The 17,159-nt window shown below is 52.9% G+C and overlaps 1 long non-coding RNA gene across 1 annotated transcript; it reads left to right on the top strand.

Moving 5' to 3' along the window:
- The first annotated feature begins 8,559 nt into the window (after window positions 1–8,559).
- Window positions 8,560–9,907, top strand: LOC309854621. The gene is made up of 3 exons (XR_014306320.1): window positions 8,560–8,643; window positions 9,203–9,325; window positions 9,665–9,907. It is a non-coding gene; the product is annotated as an uncharacterized lncRNA (long non-coding RNA).
- Window positions 9,908–17,159: the final 7,252 nt, after the last annotated feature.

Below are 17,159 nucleotides of genomic sequence, written 5' to 3'. Positions count from 1 at the left end.
AGCTGGAAAAAAAAAGGAGATTCTGACACTTAAACAACACGGGTGAACCTTCTAGAGATCATGCTAAGGGGGGAAGTCAGTTACCAAAGGGCAATATTGCCAATTTCTCAGATAAGCCTAGAGTCCCCAAAGTCACAGGGACAGAAAGTGGAATGGTGGTTGCCAGGGGCCGCAGTGGGGCCTGGGGCATTCTTGTTTAATGGGGACAGTTTCCGTTTTGCAAGATGAAGGGTCCTAGGGATTGGATGCCTGACAACATATATGTACTTAACACTGTTGAACTGTGCACTTAAAAACACTTAAGGGGCGCCTAGATGGCTCAGCGGGTTAAGCGTCTGCCTTCGGCTCAGGTCATGATCCCAGGGTCCAGGGATCAAGTCCCGCATCAGGCTCCCTGCTCAGCGGGAAGCCTGCTTCTTCCTCTCCCTCTGCCACCGCTTGTGTTCCCTCTCTCGTTGTGTCTTTCTCTGTCAAATAAATAAAATCTTTCAAAAAAAAAAAAAAAAAAGCAGTCCAGACGGTTAAGTTTATGTTATGGGTATTTTACAACAATAAAAAATGAAATTATTGTGGTCTACCCTGTAAGTGGTAAAGTGTCACAGTTTTGGATTTTGGGTGCAATCTGACTTGTACACTCACTTGCGTGGGGCCCACCGGACTGACGGAGAAAACGCAGCTCCCGTGGCCCCCCCCCCGCACCCTCAAAACTTCTCCCTGAAATAGGTCCCCGGCGATCAGACTCCCCTCTGACCAGCGTCCTTTCCTGTTCTCAAATGTCATAAATGGAGTCCTACAGACTGTCCTCATTTGAGTCTAGCTGCTTCGAAGGCTGTGTGCGCAGGGACCCTCCCGTCCTCTCGGTGCTGTGTGCCGTCCTGTTGTGTAGCTGCTGTCTTCCTGCCGAGGCCGGTGTTCCCAGTTTGGGAGTGTTAGGAGTGGAGTGTCGCCAATCCGAGCATTTTTGCGCGTGTGCGTCTTTTGGCGAACTCGCGACCACGTCTCCCCTGGGCATACCCTTGGAAGTGGGATCGCGAGGTTGCAGGCTGTGTATGTGTCCAGCCTCAGTAAATGCTGCCAAACAGATTTCCGCGAAGTTGGGCCCGGTGGCCATGCATGGGAGCTCCCCCGCCGCACGTCCACTACCTGCTCTTGTCTTTTTCGTTTCGTGCCTTCAGGTGAGTGTGTCCTGAAGTGGTTTCTCATTTGGGGTCTGGTGAAGCCCAGACCACAGGCCACGGGGTATGGGTGAACGTGCATGAGACCTTCGGTGAAAAATCCCTAGTGCAAGAGCCTTGATGACCAACCCTTGTCTGGTAAAGGACAGAGGGCCGCTGCTAATGGGCTTGTTTTGAGAAAGTTCTACAGGACTTACAGCAGCGACTCCCACAGTGTGGTCCCTGACCTGGTGCATAGCATCCCCTGGAGCTTGTGAGAAATGTAGACTCTGGGTCCAGCCTAGCACCTAGGGGTTTAGGAACTCTGGGGGTGGGTAGGGCCCAGCAGAGTGGGTGTCAACAAGCCCCGCCCCTGGGGGATGTCCGTGCCTTCGCATACGGGAGAGCCACGGCCCATAGCTTCATGGTGAGGACATGGGCTCTGTCCTGGGTAGCTGTGTCACCTTGCCATGGTTCTTAACCTGTTCAGCCTCACTTTCCTCCTCTGTGAAAGGGGCATAATAACCATACCTACCTCAGTATGTTTTTGAGGATTTGATGAACTAATATCTCTCCTGTTCTTGAACCCAGATCGCATTCCATAAATAAGTAGAAAAGGAACAGGTAGGGCTGCCTGGTCCAAAGGAGGCAGATACCCACATGTCCTCATACATCTGCCCCACGTGATTGTTGGTTAAGTGAACACACCAGAGAGCTTCCACCTCCTTCCAGACCCTGGTCCAAGGCAAAGCTCAAGTCTGGGAGGTTTTGGGGTGTGTATGTTGGGGGTGAGGGGTGAGGCTGTCACCCTGGGAGGTTCACGGAAAGGGAGGCTCCCTTTCTGGAGAAGGGGCTGCACAGCCAGGTTTCCTGCTCTCCAGGAGGCTCTAGAACTGCCCGCACGTTCTCTGGTTCCATTTTCAGTTTCTTGGAAAGCATTGATCTTCCCTACTCTGGACCCCTCCTGTCAGCCCCCACCCAGGATATGCACCCCAGAGGCGCCAAGCATTTTGGAAGCCGTCCAGAGCTGGCAGATAAGGAAAGCTCATTGTAACTGCCAAGGTCAGCCTCTCACACAGCGGGGGCGGGGCTGGTCCCCCTCTGGCAGGCGTCCTGCAGCGACGCCCCACGGGCTCAGAGGAGCCCAGGGCAAGGGCAAGGTGAATTATGGTGCTTCCACACCATAACCCAGGTTTTATGTGCTGATAGGGAGACGAAGTACAGGGTGATAAAAGCAAGGAGCAGGTCCGGTAGCAGAATAGGCTACCGTTTGCATAAGGAAGAGAAAACACGAGTTAATTCCACAAGCTGGTGCCAGCAGAGCATCTTTTTGGAAAGGCACACGGGAAACTGACCAGAGCGGGTGCCCCCAGGAAGGACAGCCAGGAGGCTGCCGAAGGCTCAGAGGGAAGCTAACTGTCTTCTTTTTTTTTTTTTTAAGATTTTATTTATTTATTTATTTGACAGACAGCAGGCAGAGAGGCAGGCAGAGAGAGGAGAAAGCAAGCTCCCTGCTGAGCAGAGAGCCCGATGCAGGGCTCCATCCCAGGACCCTGGGATCATGACCTGAGCCGGAGGCAGAGGCTTTAACCCACTGAGCCACCCAGGTACCCCAAAGCTGACTGTCTTCTGAAAGCCTTTGGAGGCTTCGAATTTTTTTTATTAAATCATCAGCACACATCATTATTGTGGGGTTCTTTTTAGAAGGAAGAAAGAAAAGAAAAGAGGCTTTCTTGCTTAAACCAGCTTTCTGGAGGGACGTCCTGTGTGGCTTGCTCTCCGAGAGACTTAGTCAAATCCGTGCTGCGGACTCAGTCTGGGATCCCATCTGGACTGCCCCACTTTTTAGCACTCTCAGGCGAGTTGTGAAACCTCTCCAAGGTTTGGTCTTCTCCCCGGTGAAATGGCACGGGTATGGCATATGAATATTGACATTAATACAGTAATAATGGTTCCTGCTCCATAAGCTTGTTTTGCAACCTGAGAGCTGCAAACTTGTTTGATATGCGTGAGAAAGTGTCCGGGTGTCGGGGCTGGGCAGGAGGATGAACCCCCTGGGGTCTTGTTCAATGGAAGGTAGATTCTGACCCACTGGGTAGGCGTTGGACCGGGTAGGTGCTAGACGTGCAGGCAGATCTGCATTTCCTTAAGCTCCCTGGAGACCTGGGTACTGCTGGTCTGAGGACCACACTTGTTGTAGCCAGGGCCTGAATCGTGATCGGGGGCAGTGACTTTCAAGTGTGTGTGTGAAAACTGATAGAGCCGTACGCTTCAGACGCGTGCACTGTACTCTATGAAGCAGTTACCTCCGTGGAAAGGATCACAAAAGCACAGATGGTTTGGGGTGCTGTACGGATGGGGGAATGAAACAGCATTGAGTGATACTGGAGAAAGTACACAGCCTGGGGATGGTCCCAATAGGAACTCGCTGGCCTGGCCACCCACAGTGTTCTCTGTAACCACCCCGCCTTCCTAGCAGGTGCTGGGGGAAGGAGAGCCTTTCTCAGGAAATGCGTGTGGTCCCTGGTTAGGGAGACAGAGCCACCCGCACTGGTGTTCGGCCCCCAGCAGGAGGAAGGGGAGCATTGCCTCAGGGCAGGTTCCAAGAAGTGGGATTGAGGCTTCAAAGGGAAGGCAGGGGTGGAGGTCCTGGGCAGCCGCTGGACCCCCCCACCCCCGCCACACCCCACAACCCGCCCCTACCCCCACTCCGTGCTGCATGTCTGGACACACCTCCTGGCTCAGCAGCACCACTGCAGCCCCCTGCTGGGGCAACCCCAGCGCCTGTGTCCCCCTGCCTGCTCCCCGCCCGTGGCTGTCCCCACCCTGTCCTCCCTGGTCCCTGTGTCTCTTCATGCTGTCATTTCCTCACTGAGTCGCTGGTCCCCCAGGGCCGCAGGGCTGAATGATGCACTGTAGCCTCTGGAACCCTTGTGCGAGGTTCCAATCAGCTCCACACGGACGTGCTGTGTGACCTCCAGCGGCTCCTCAACTTCTCTGTGCTTTGATCTCCTTGCCATAAAACCCAGCCTCTCCGGGTTGTTGGTGAGGATGAAATGTGCAAACCTAGGAGGAGCCCTTGGAATTCTAACCCGTAGTAAGTGCTGGGTAGCCCCCAGCCGCCACCCACTATCATTCACGCCCCTGCTCTTCCCTGTTTGCTGGCGGGGTGGGAGGGACCCCTCCGTCCAGCCTGGGAGCTGACCTTGCCCCGGTGTCCCCACCCCTCCCACATGGGTCCCCGCTCCTTGCCTGTGTGCTGAGCCCAGCAGCTGCATTCCTCCTGGGAGTCCTGCCCCTTGGGCTCTCTGGGGACGACAGGCAGACCAGAAACAGTGGGCTGGTGTTGCTGCTTCTCAGAAACCCAAGATCCCCAGATCAGGAGCAGGAAGCCATGTTTCAGAGGCCGAAGCTGAGATGGGCAGGTTCTGTAGACCGTGCCTCAGCCTCTCGGTCTGCGATCTGGCGCTTGGCTCCATGTCCATGCAGCTATGGGGAAGTCGGGTGAGGTGGAGGAACCCTAAACCCCTCGTGGGACAGGCACAGCATCTTCGGGGAACTGCCCCCCGCCCCCACCCCCAGCTTCCTCTGCAGGAAGACAAGGACAGTGGATAGATTTGGAACCTGCAGCATCCCTCTTCCTCAGCCTCGGTGAGGCCAGGCTGGAGGCTTGGGGGGTGGTCTCCAGAAGTGCCCAGAGGGCCCCAAACCTGGAACTCTCCTGGGCCTGGAGGCTCGACACACCTCAGTTTGAATCCTTGCTCTGTCACCTAGCAGCTTGGTGGCCTTGGGCTCACACCTTCAGCTCTGGGCCTCAGCGTCCTTGGCTGTAAGGTGGGAATGTTCTCCCTTTGCAGGACAGGTGGCCATGAAGGGCCCCTGGGATTTTTGTGGTCCCTGGCATCACCCCTGCGGTGCCGCTCAGACTAGCGGGGTCATGGCTTCCCTCTGCCCAGGTGAGGCTCTCAGAAAATTCAGGCATCTGGGGAAAGGCCCCACCCATCTCCCGGAACTACGCATTTCTGATCTCTCATGAAGGATTTCCATGGAAATTTCCATGAAAGCCAAATGCTATTTCCTGTGGGGTTGGCACTCCCCAGAGGGGCCCAAAGGCCAGCTTCCACTGCCATCTCCCGGGGCGGGGGGGGGGGAGGCTGCCAGGGAGCCTCAGTTTACCCACTTGTGAAAGGGCCGGTGACCTCCCATCTTAAAGCATCGGCTCCCTGATTTTAGGATCCCAAGGACCTCAGACTTGATTGGAAAGTTAACTACCAACCCTAAAACCTTACCAAGAAGAGTTTTGAAGAAACCAGTTAATATCTCCGATTTTCATCCCTTTGTAAAAGGAATGTACGTGCGCTGGCGGAAGCTCCTGAAGTCCGGGGCCGGCCAGTCCCTGCAGTAGAATAATTATGGTGATTAACGCACACTTGCTCAGAGCCAGGTGCGAACTTGAGGACCCGTGCCCCAGACTTGATCACGATCTTCATTTCCAGCTGGAAAGTGATGCCTGGGGACACAGAGTGATGCGCCTGAAGCCACACAGCTTCAGGTGGCAGATCCCAGATTCCAAACCCCCCACCCCGGGGTGGCTGGCTCTCTGTCTGGACTTTGCACTCCTAGGCCAGTGGTCCTTAAATGTTGGCATGCTTCAGCAGCCCCTAGAAAGCCCTGTCTGCAGCTTTTGAAGCTCCGGAGGGGGCCCAAGGATGTGTATTCCTAGCCAGTCCCCAGACAGGGATGCCTGGATGGCTCAGTCAGTTAAATGACTGACTCTTGATTTCAGCTCAGGTCATGGTCTCAGGGTCGTGAGATCGAGCCCCGTGGTGGGCTCCTTGCTCAGCACAGAGTCTGCTTGGGATTCCCATCCTCTCCCTCTGTCCCTCCCCCTCCACTTGTGCACACACTCTGTCTCTCTAAAATAAATAAATAGGGGCGCCTGGGTGGCTCAGTGGGTTAAAGCCTCTGCCTTCAGCTCTGGTCATGATCCCAGGGTCCTGGGATCGAGCCCCGCATCGGGCTCTCTGCTCAGCGGGGAGCCTGCTTCTCCCCTCTCTCTCTCTGCCAGCCTCTCTGCCTACTTGTGATCTCTGTCTGACAAATAAATAAATAAAATCTTAAAAAAATAAAAAAATAAAAATAAATAAATAAATAAATAAATAAACAAAATCTTTTTTTAAGAAGAAAGAATTTAGTGGCGCCTGGGTGGCTCAGCGGGTTAAAGCCTCTGCCTTCAGCTCAGGTCATGATCCCAGGGTCCGGGGATCAAGCCCTGCATTGTGCTCTCTGCTCAGCAGGGAGCCTGCTTCCCCCCACTCTCTCTCTCTCTGCCTGCTTCTCTGCCTACTTCTGATCTGTCAAATAAATAAATAAATAAAATCTTTTAAAAAAAGAAGAAGAAGAAGAAGAAGAAGAAAGAATTTAGACCGAGGACCTGCCTTAGGAAGGGAGTTGTCCCCACGGATAACCACAGCATGAACTAGATGATGGTAGATACGGAGGAAGGTGGCAAAAGTCTGTTGATTAAAATTCTTCTGTGCCCCACTGCTCTGAGTGGCCCTGCAAATACTTACCAAACGTTCACTCTTTTTCATCATTCTGTGAATTGTCTTCCTTCCCTTTGAGGTCCCAGAGCCCTACCACCATCTCCTCAGTTCTAGATACCATCGAGGCTTCAATTGCCTGACTGCCCCTGGGCCTCCTGTTCTCATAGGTCCCCTGCATTGTGTGTGTAATTACATTTGATTTTCTCTTGCTGGTCTGTCAGTTTCATTCTTAGACCAGCCAAAAGAACATTAAAGAGAAGAGGAAAATTTTTCCTCCCCAGCACCTCCCTCTGAAAATAGTTAGCGTTCACTGAACCAAGTGTGCCAGACCTTGATTTTATGTATTTATTTATCAGATATTTAATGAGAGCTTTCTAGGTTCCAGGCAGGCACTGTTCTGAGGCTTTTATAGGTATCAACTCATGTAATTTCCATTTCCAAATGAGGACTCTCTTATCCTTATTTTACATGTGAAGAAATCAAGGCACAGAGAGTCACTTGCTTGAGGTCCCACAGCAATTAAGAGGTAAGATCAGGATTCCGAGCCATGCTGAGAGGGTCCAAAATCTGTCTCTTGTCCCACCTCTGGTCATGGTAATGATATCCCAGATAAGGGCTGGGATGTGGGGAGGCCTCTACCTGGTATTGGCCCAGGCTCATCAAATATAGTGTGTTGAAGAGTGACCCCAAATAAACAGGTTCGCATCCAGTGCCCTCAGACTTTGTAAATGGGATCTTATTTGGGGGGGGAAGGTCTTTGCAGGTATATAATTAAGGGTCTTTCGACGAGAACATCTGGATTTAGGGTGGGCCACAAACCCAGTGACAGTGTCCTTAAAAGAGAAGGGCAGGAGATTTGGGCACACAGACAGAGGGGCGGAGGCAGAGATTGGAATCATGTGGTTGGAAGGGGGAAGAAAGAAATCTCTCCCAGAGTCTCCGCAGGGAGCATGGTTCCGCCAGGACCTTGATTTCAGACTTCTGGCCCCCAGAATTGTGCGAAGATCAATTTCTATTTTTTTTAGCTGCCTAGTTCGTGATAATTTGTTACAGCAGCTCTAGAGACCCTACATAGTGGGTGACCCTGGGCAAGTCCCCTCCCCTTCAGCCCCACCGTGCAGATGCTGGGGTGCCTGCTTCCTGACCCCCCCGATGCCAGCCCACAGGGGACCCGTCCAGGATCAGTGGGGTATCATGGGCCAGGGTGCATCCCCCGAGGACAGCACTGTTTTTACAGACACGCAGGGCTAGGGGCAGAAGATGTGCAGATCTTGGGGCTCTGGACAAGACACCATTACCTCTGGGGCCTCTATTTCCTCTTCTGCAAGATGCGAGCCCGCCTGCCTCCTGTGGGAGCTGGGAGCCTCCACGGCATTCCACCTGTAAACACAAAGCCTCCCGGTCTGTCGTGAACATTGTTTTCGGTCCCTCAGCAGGCTTTTCCTGAGCACCTACTTTGTGCTCAGCTGACCACGAGCCCCCTCTGGAGGACAGAAGTTGTTTTTCTGATTGCGATTGTCTCTCGGGTCTCCCCTGGCTCCCGAGCGGCAGGGGTGATTGCGGGGAGTGGGGGGCTTCCCGGTGGGCAGGGTGGTAAGACTTTGCCATTTGGGATGGGGCTGGTGTGCAGGGGGAGGAGCGTGCGGGCCTGGCCCGTGTGTGCCCGCAGGCATCAATATGTGTCTGTGTGTCTGTGTGTCTGTGTGTGTGTGCACGCGCGTACACATGTATGTTCTTCTGTGTGCAGGCATGTGTGCATGTGTGAGTTTTGCTTTCACATTTGGTGCTGCTCAGAGGCCCTGATTCCTGTAAACCTCATGGTCTAGTTTCCAGCACACAATGCACAGCCGTGGCAGCAGGCACTGTGACCGAGGCTCGGTCTGACCTGTGGCTTCCCCTTCTCGCTCCTCTGGCTGCACGGTGTGCAAGGGATGTAAATGAAGGTAGGCCATCTGGCCCTGGTGGCAGCTGCAGGCCCGACTGGCTGTGGCATTTGTGGCATGAAGCCAACCGGGGGGGCCTGAGGGAGGGCGTGTGCTACCAGGGCTGTTGAGGGTGCGGCGCCTCGGGAAATGTGGGTGCATCTGGGGGACCCGTCTGGAGGTCCCAGCTGGCCAGAGAAAGACTCATGAAGGAGCCTGTCCATAGCATATCCATGTGTGGGCCTGGGCCTCAGTTTCCCCTCCTGTAAAGGCAGGCGAGGAAGTCCTCACGATCATGTGTGCGTCCATGGGGGACGCCTTGGGGACTCAGTCCTCCTGCTGGGCACCAGCCTTTTCGTTCACCCAGATGTGCTTCCCTGGGTTAGCACAGGGGTCCAGGGGCAGAAATATCAAAGAATGCTTGCTTCCCCCATACCATTTCTCTTCCACTTGGAAAAACACCATCTAACCCTTGGTGTCACTCCTCATGCCCCAGGAGCTGAATGAGCGAATGCACCTTCTTTTCACTTGCACCTGCCCCACGGTGCTCAGGACTTAGATTCTCAACCCCATTTTGCAGATGCAGAAATTGAGTCCCATGAAGGAACTTGCTCCAGGTGTACATGGTAGAAGGAGGTCAAGGTGGAATTCAAATCAAGGAGGCACTGGCTTTGGAGCCGCTGCCCTGCCCAGCCCTTCAGAGGTACCCTAACATGGGGGTGCAGGGTGGGGGGCCTCCTCCCAGCCCAAGGAAGAAAGGGCCTCTGGCGGGATGGACTGGACTGGGGATGGACTGAGCAGCAAAGGTGTGGGGGCGGGACAGAGATGGCATGTCCGGGGACAGACTGGGAGAGACCCTGTGCCTCGGGGAACAGCGCGAGTTCAGGATGGAGAGATGGAGGCCAGCAGCGGTAGCAGCACGGGGCACTCTGGGTCTCCTCCCTTGGGGGGTGATGCGGGTTGCAGGGAGAAGGGGGGTCAGTCAATTCCTTGCATACAACAATGCTTGCCTACAACGGGGTTCTTCTTCCCTTGTCCAAAGGCTCTCCTGGAGCCCGGCTCCTTCCCACTGCCCAAGGCTCCTGCCCAGAAGGTGCCTGGACACAGAAGTGCCTTCCTGGGAGTGCCCCAGCGGTCTGCAACCCAGCCCTCTGCAGCCAGCCCGCTGCCCACCCGTCCCTGCGGATGGCTGGTGGGGGTCGGCACCTGGTGCCCAACCCAGGCTCAGGCAGACTTGTCTCTGGCCCTTGGGAGCACCTGAATACAGCCGTTTTTCAAGAGCCTCTCAGGGCTGACTCAACTTCCTTTATTCCCAGCTGGGTTCGCTCAGGAGTGTCGCTGTTTTTGCAGGGCTGAGGTTGGAGTCCTTCAGAGGTGAGGAGCGGGGCTCTATGCCTGGGTGAACCTCTGATGAGGGTCATGGCCCCCTGAGAAAACCACAGTCCCAGCACAGTTGGGAAACTACCCCCTTTCTGGCCGTTGAGGTATTGAGATTTGGAGAAACTGCTCTGAGGCTTCGGAGGGGGTGGGGCGGGAGGAGAGATCGTCCTGTCTGTCCCTGTGCAGCCTTGCCTCCTCAGCCCAAGCCCTTGCTGCCCTTGGGGGAGTCCCGTGTTGACATCCCATGTGCCCCCTTTTCCTGTCTGCTCCCCGATCTAAGGCATTCCTGCCCACTGCTTTGCTCAGGCCGTTTTGTTCTTCTGTACAAACACACCGGGCATTGTTCATTCTTTTTTTTTTTTTTTTTTTTTTTAAACTTAAAGCTTTTTTTTTCTTTTAATTTTTTTTTTTAAGATTTTTTTTTTTTTTAATTTATTTCGTCAGAGAGAGAGAGCGAGCACAGGCAGACAGAGTGGCAGGCAGAGTCAGAGGGAGAAGCAGGCTCCCCGTGGAGCAAGGAGCCCGATGTGGGACTCGATCCCAGGACGCCGGGATCATGACCTGAGCCGAAGGCAGCTGCTTAACCAACTGAGCCACCCAGGCGTCCCGGCATTGTTCATTCTTGACCGTGTCACACAGTTGCACTTTCAATGAAGTGTGATCGTTTTGGGAAAAGAGGTTCGTGACAAGTACAAAATACTGGCCTGGGTTTCTTATTTTTTTAATTTATTTGAGAGAGAGAAAGCACAAGCATGGGGGAAGAGGCAGAGGGGGAGGGAGAGAACCTTAAGCAGACCCCCAACCCTGCTGAACACGGAGCCCCCCACGATCTGACGACCCTGAGATCACGACCAGCGCCGAAACCAAGAGTCGGCCACTTTGCCGACTCAGCCACCCAGGCGCCCTTGGGTTTCCCATTTAAACACCTGAGAGGATTTTCACATGAAGCAGGTCATACCACTCAGGGGAGAAGGCAGCCTGGACAGGACTCTGTCCTCATTCTCGGTGTGGGGAAAAGTGTTCTTCCAAGCCACACCTACACGGATCTGAGGTCTTTCGTGGCGAAGGAGAAGCAGCTGCCCAGGGCTTTTGGCTAATAGCTTCCAGGTAATAAACATCACTTTTTGGAGCGGGGGTGACCTTTAACCCACCTTGTCACATGATGTCCAGTGGAAAGGATTCAAGCATGGAAGCCTACTGACCCAGAGTCACCCTCATACTGGCTGTGTGGCCTTGGCCAAGTCACTTGATCTCGTGTGAAGCCTGGTTTCTGGGGGGGGTAGATTAAGGGTATAGGGTTCTCTGGATATATTGTTGATTTTTCTGGTTTGAGATTCCCCCCCCTTTTTTTAAATCATGGGGGATTTTAAAAAAGATTTTATTTATTCATTTGAAAAAGAGTACAAGAGCCGGGGTGCTGGGGGGGGGGCATCAGAGGGAGAGGGAAAAGCAGCCTCCTCACTGAGCAGGGAGCCCGGCACAGGACTTGATCCCAGGACCCTGATATCATGACCCAACCTGAAGGCATCGGTAGAGCCACCCAGGTGCCCCAAAATAAAGTTGAAATTTATATTCAAAGTCTACCATTTTAGAGTGTCCAGTTCAATAGCTTCAGCACACTCACAGTGCTATACAACGGCTGTCTCTACCTAGTTCCAGAACATTTTCATCAGTCCTGGTACTCACTCTAGAAGCATTAACGTAAACGCAGTTGAACTTGCTTGGTCCCCTGGGCTGAGCCCCCTGAAGAGGAAGCTGGGTTTTCTGGCTGGGCCACAGCCCACGCCAAGAGGCAGCCTGCTACCCTGTGCACCGAGCATCTAGCCCGGGGCCAGGATGCATCTGCACTGAGGGTGTGTGTATGTGTGTGTGTGCACAGTTCTATGAATTTTAACACCGGTAGATATTTGTGTAATGATCACCACCAAAACCAGGACACAAAATAAGTCCGTCACCCCAAAAAGTGCTCTCCTGCTACCCCTTTCTCTATTCAGTCCCCTCTGCTTCCCCCAGCCCCTGGCAACCACTGATCTGTTTTCTGTCCCTATAGTTTTAGTCATGCAAGGATGTTGCATAAGTGGAATCCCACAGTGGGGTCTGGTTTCTTTTGTGCCCAATCCTAAGTTGCTGTGTCTATCAAACTTCTTCTTTTTTCTTGCTGAGTACTATTTCGGGGCATGAATGTGTCACAGTTTGTTTCTCCATGCACCTGCTGAATGACCTCTGGGTTGTTCCCAGTTCAGGAAAATCATGATCAGACTATTATAAATACTCCTATTTTAGGCGTGAACCTAAGTTTCCATTTCTGGAAGGAAGATAAGCGGGACGGGGAACACAGGCGGGGCGAGATACAGCCAAAGTGCATGATTCTGCTCCTGGGCGAGGTAAACCTCTTTGGGCCTCAGTGTCCTGCATCTGTAAAATGGGCATAACAAGAGTATGTACCTCTTGTTATCGTGGGGATGAAATGAGAGGTTGTATGTGACGCACCATGTAAGTGCCTGGTAATCGTCACTTCTTGCTCTTTATTTTTTTTTGGCGGGGGCGGGGGGATAGTGGTTCCTGTGTGTCTTTGGTTGTATTTTTGCCTACGGTGAGGGGGTTGGCATGTGGCGAAGTGATTTCCTTTGAGGCATCAGAGGTCGGAGTCCTAGGAAATTCATGACCAAGTCTGGCTGTAGACTTGAGGTCCCATTTGCAGGGAAGCTTCCACAGAAGGGGTAACTAAAAGCTCAGAGAGGGACAGAGTCTTGCCCAAGGCCACTCAGCCAGGCAGTGGTAGGGAAAGACTTAGCCCCAGGCCTCCTGATGCTCCAGCCCGGTGAATGTCCCCCTTCATTCCAGTGGCCGGGATCTGGGACATGAGTGAACTAATGAGGGAGACAGCGTAGCCAGTATGAGCACAGGCTCTGGAACCAGCCTTCCAGGGCCTCTCATCCTGCCTTTTTCTTATGAGTTGTATCCTTCGAGTACATTCTTTGACCCCTCTGATCTGTAAAACAGGCACCGTGATTTTCTCCATCCTATAGACACATCAAGAGGCCTACAGGCAAAGACCTGTAATAGTACCAGATGCACAGAATGTGCCAGATAAAACTTTTTCTTTCTTCCTTTTCATTTATGTATTGAAGAATTTATTTTTAAATTATCTTAAAAATTAAATAATTTTTAAATTAAATTAAATTTTAATTACCCGGTGTGGGGGCTTGAACTTCCGACATGCCTGTCGAACGAAGGCATGCCTATTGGTGGGAACTGAACTGGGCAGGTGGGAGGCATCAGACCTGCCTTCAGGACCGAGGGGCTCACTCCCCAGCTGCTGGCCGAGTTGGCACCTGATGGCGCGCAACAGAGTCCGTCGGTGGGAATGGCCCTAAGTTACAACCCCCCGTCCAGTGACTGGTCAGTAGGGAGCACCAAGGCCCAGTCCCCTTCCCCTAGGCAGGACCCCTGTGCAGGGCTGCTCCAGCGCCAGACCTTCTGGAGTTTACTCACCTTGCTGCAGACCTGCCCACCTGTCCTTCCCTCATCCACCCACCCGTTCAAAGTGAGTTGGAGACGTCTCTTGGTTAGAGTTCAGAGTAAGTTGGAGACATCCGCACAGGGCCCTCTTGGCCTGTATCTTTTGGCTTGCATCCCATTGACTAAAATCCAAGATTTGTTTGTTTTGTAGAACTGGCCTTCTTCCTTTCTTCCTCCCTCCCTCCCTCTGTCCCTTCTTTTCTTGAGTTCTTCAGGGAATTCTACCCTAGATGACCCAGGATCGTAGGGAAAAGTCCCCCTCATCTGATGGGGGCCTGATTATGAAGATACCCAAGAGGGACCTTTTGTTCTATGTGGAGATCAGAGTCCTTGACTTCAGCTCTTACTACTGTGCGGTCTTTGGTGTTTGTGTGTGTGTGGGTGTAGGGGTGTCACAGCACTTCTCCAAGGATCAGTTTCTTCATCTATAAAATGGACTTACTGAGACGTCTGGGTGGCTCAGTCAGTTAAGCGTCTGCCTTTGGCTCAGGTTGTGATCCCAGGGTCCTGGGATCGAGTCCCGTCTCGGGCTCCCTGCTCAGTGGAGAGCCTGCTTCTCCCTCTTCAGCCCCCCTGTGCTTGTGTTCCCTCTCTCGCTCTCTCTCTCTGACCTAAATAAACAAAACCTTAAAAGATAAAGAAAAGAAAAAAAGAAACATGCTTCCTGGGGCAGCTGGTTGGCTCCACTCTTGATTTTGGCTCAGGTCACGACCTGAGGATCATGAGGTCGAGCCCCATGTCAGGGCAGAGTTTGCCCTCTCTCTGCCTCTCTCTCAGAGATCCTCTCTCTGCCCCTTCCCCCACTCATGCACGCATGCTCTCTCGCTCTCTCTCTCTCTGTTTCTCTAAAATTGATGGATTGATTATTTAAATTAAAAAAAAAAAAAAGACTTCTTAGAGCAGTGCTGAGGAGTAACAGAGACTCTGCCCGTGAAGCATGTGGCCTGCTGCTTTGCACTTAGTAAATGCACAGCTAATGACAGTTACGGCTATTTTGAAGAAGCTACTGTGTGAATATCCTTCCAGAACAAAGTCCTTCCTTAGGGCAGTGGGGTTCAGTCTCTGCTCTGGTTCACCCTGATGCCTTTCGGCCTGATCCTCCAGGGAACCGGTGAATGGGTAGGTTGAATGTGAGGTCAAGGCCTGGAAATCCCCTTGTCTTACCTTTGTCTTCAGGTGGCAGGAAACTCCCTGCTCAAGGTCTTTGATCTGGCTAAGAAGCAGGGGGCCCAGGGTGGGTGCTTCAGGCCCCCACTGAGGGTGGCAGTTAGGGAGAGAGATCATCTCCCATGGAGGGAAGGCTCGCCGGGCGTGGGTCCATGGACCCCGGTGGTCTGTGCCCTATGGGCAGGGAAGACACCGATTTTGCTATATTGGGAGCTGGTGACATGTGGGAGGCCCCTAGACGTTTTCCCCAAGGTTCCAAGGAGCTGCACGTTGGTTAACACAGGAGGCCCCTACCCATCTCACCCCCACCCCGCGGGGAACTAGGAGAAGAGCTTGCTCTGTAGAGACCGAGTTTGCAGACTGGTTGCTCCCGGGCCAGAGACACCCGTAGACTGTTTTTATTTGGTCATTTGTTTAGAGTTGAATACGTTGCCAGCATTTTTTTTTTTCCGTCTTGAGAAATCCAATCTGGCAATCCTGGGCCCACCTTCCTCTGTGGCAGCCATGGCCCAAATCGGATTGGGACACACGGAGACCAGTTTTTTTTTTTACGACTATATGAGCATTCCCTGGCTGGGCAGCTGGACTCTGAGCTTGGATCCCTGGCAGAGCTTCTGAGGACACAGGTCCGCACTTATGGTTCAAGACAGGGTAAAGCGAATATCGGGGGAGCGGCGGGATCTAGGCCTCCGTGGGACACTGACGATGTCTGAAGTCATTTCTAGAAGCCACGACTCCAGGAGGGGGCTCCCGGCGTGTGGTGGGCGGAGGCCAGAGATGCGGCTGATGTCCTACGGGCACCTCGGGCAGCTTCCACAATACAGACTGACCCAGCCTCAAGGGTCAGAAGAGACCTCGGATTAGGGGTGTCAGCAAACTTCTTGGGAAGGGAGGGATTGACTCACATTGTTAGCTCGAGAAGGTCTCCCTGAACAGGTCTCAGTGGCAGCGGGCACTTGGTGACTCAGCCAGGGTTCAGCTGGGAGAGACTGGGGGGAAAGCCCGTCAGGACAGCCCAAGCTGAGGTGAGGAGGCATCTTTGAAGGGGGAAGTGGGAGAGAGTGTGCACAATGAGATGACACGAGTGGTTCAAGAGCATCAAGTTTGGGTCTGATGGACACGAACGTGAATCCTGGCTCTACCCGGCAGGGGCCATGTGGCCTCAGGCCTGTCATTGGCCTGAACCTCCTTCTCATCACCTGAAAAATGGAGCTAAGAAATGAGGTTACGTGGGTACAGCCTTGTCTCCTCCCCACTCCTCCGTGGGCACTCCGCCTCCCAGCCATCCTGAAATTCTGGCGGTTGGCGCCTTGCTTCTGGCTCCTTCTCTCCTCTCTGGGCTCTCTATCTGGGGTGCCCTCTCTCCCCAGGATGCTCGTATTCCAGGTGTATGGGTCACACCCTCAGGAGGTTTAAACCGGGCATTGATGTGTTCAGACTGGTATTTTGGAAAGGTCATTGGAGCTTGAGGGTTGTGTGTGCCGTGTGTGTGTGTGTGTGTGTGGATGTGTAAACTTGAAGGCCAAGAGAATGGTGGGAAACTGTGAGGCTCAGACAAGAGGCATCGGAGCCTCTGCCTTTATCCCAGCTCCTTTCCCCATCTTCTCTGGCCTTTAGGTACCTAGGGGCAGGCCAGTGGGGACCCATCACATATGAAGGGTTGGCTTTCCTTTTTTTCTTTTTTAAATTTTATCTATCTGAGAGAGAGAGAGAGACTGCACACATGCACAAACAGGGGGAGGGTTAGAGGGAGAGAGGATGCAGACTCCGTGCTGAGCAGGGACCCCAACGCCTGGCTCGATCCCAGGACCCTGAGATCACGACCGGAGCCAAAGGCAGATGCTTAATTGACTGCGGGACCTAGATGCCCCAAAGTGTTGGATTTTCTATGGGTTAACGTGCCTGCTCTCTTCTTAACCCAGTAGTGTGTTATGCTGCAGTTCAGAGCTGAGGTGTAGAGGCCAGAACCCTATAGAGGTTACTGCAAGAGAGCTCGAGGGTAAGCTCCTTAGCTTTCATGAGCTTCTTCCTTATCTGGATAGAACACAGTCTTTCTAGGGTGTGAGAGAAATACTCCCTACAAAGCTCTTAGGACAGGGCCTGGCTCAATGTCTTAACTGCTTTATAAACATCGAGTTCTTGCTAAATATCCTCTCTGTGCTCTCTGAATGCAGTACCTTCTGTACCATGAGGGGCTCTAGGAATACAAAGTTTCCTAAGGACTGGCCTTGACTTTCAGGATTTGCCTGGTTAAGGATTTGTGGATTTTGCTGACTGGGGACATACAGTTCTAAGGGAGAAATTCCATTTCTAGGCATTTATCTGAAACATATGTACAAAGATTCCAGTTCAAGTAGGTTCACAGTAGGGATTTCATAAAATGAAATACTGGAAATGGTCTTAACGTCCAACTGTATAGGACAGCAGTTATGCAGTCTGAATATTATGCAGTCTGAGAGGAACCAAAG

The sequence above is a fragment of the Mustela nivalis genome, assembly GCF_964662115.1.
Source record: "Mustela nivalis genome assembly, chromosome: 19".
Lineage (NCBI taxonomy): Eukaryota > Metazoa > Chordata > Mammalia > Carnivora > Mustelidae > Mustela > Mustela nivalis.
Note: the sequence above shows the minus strand (reverse complement) of the source record. Positions and strands in the feature narration are given on the sequence as shown.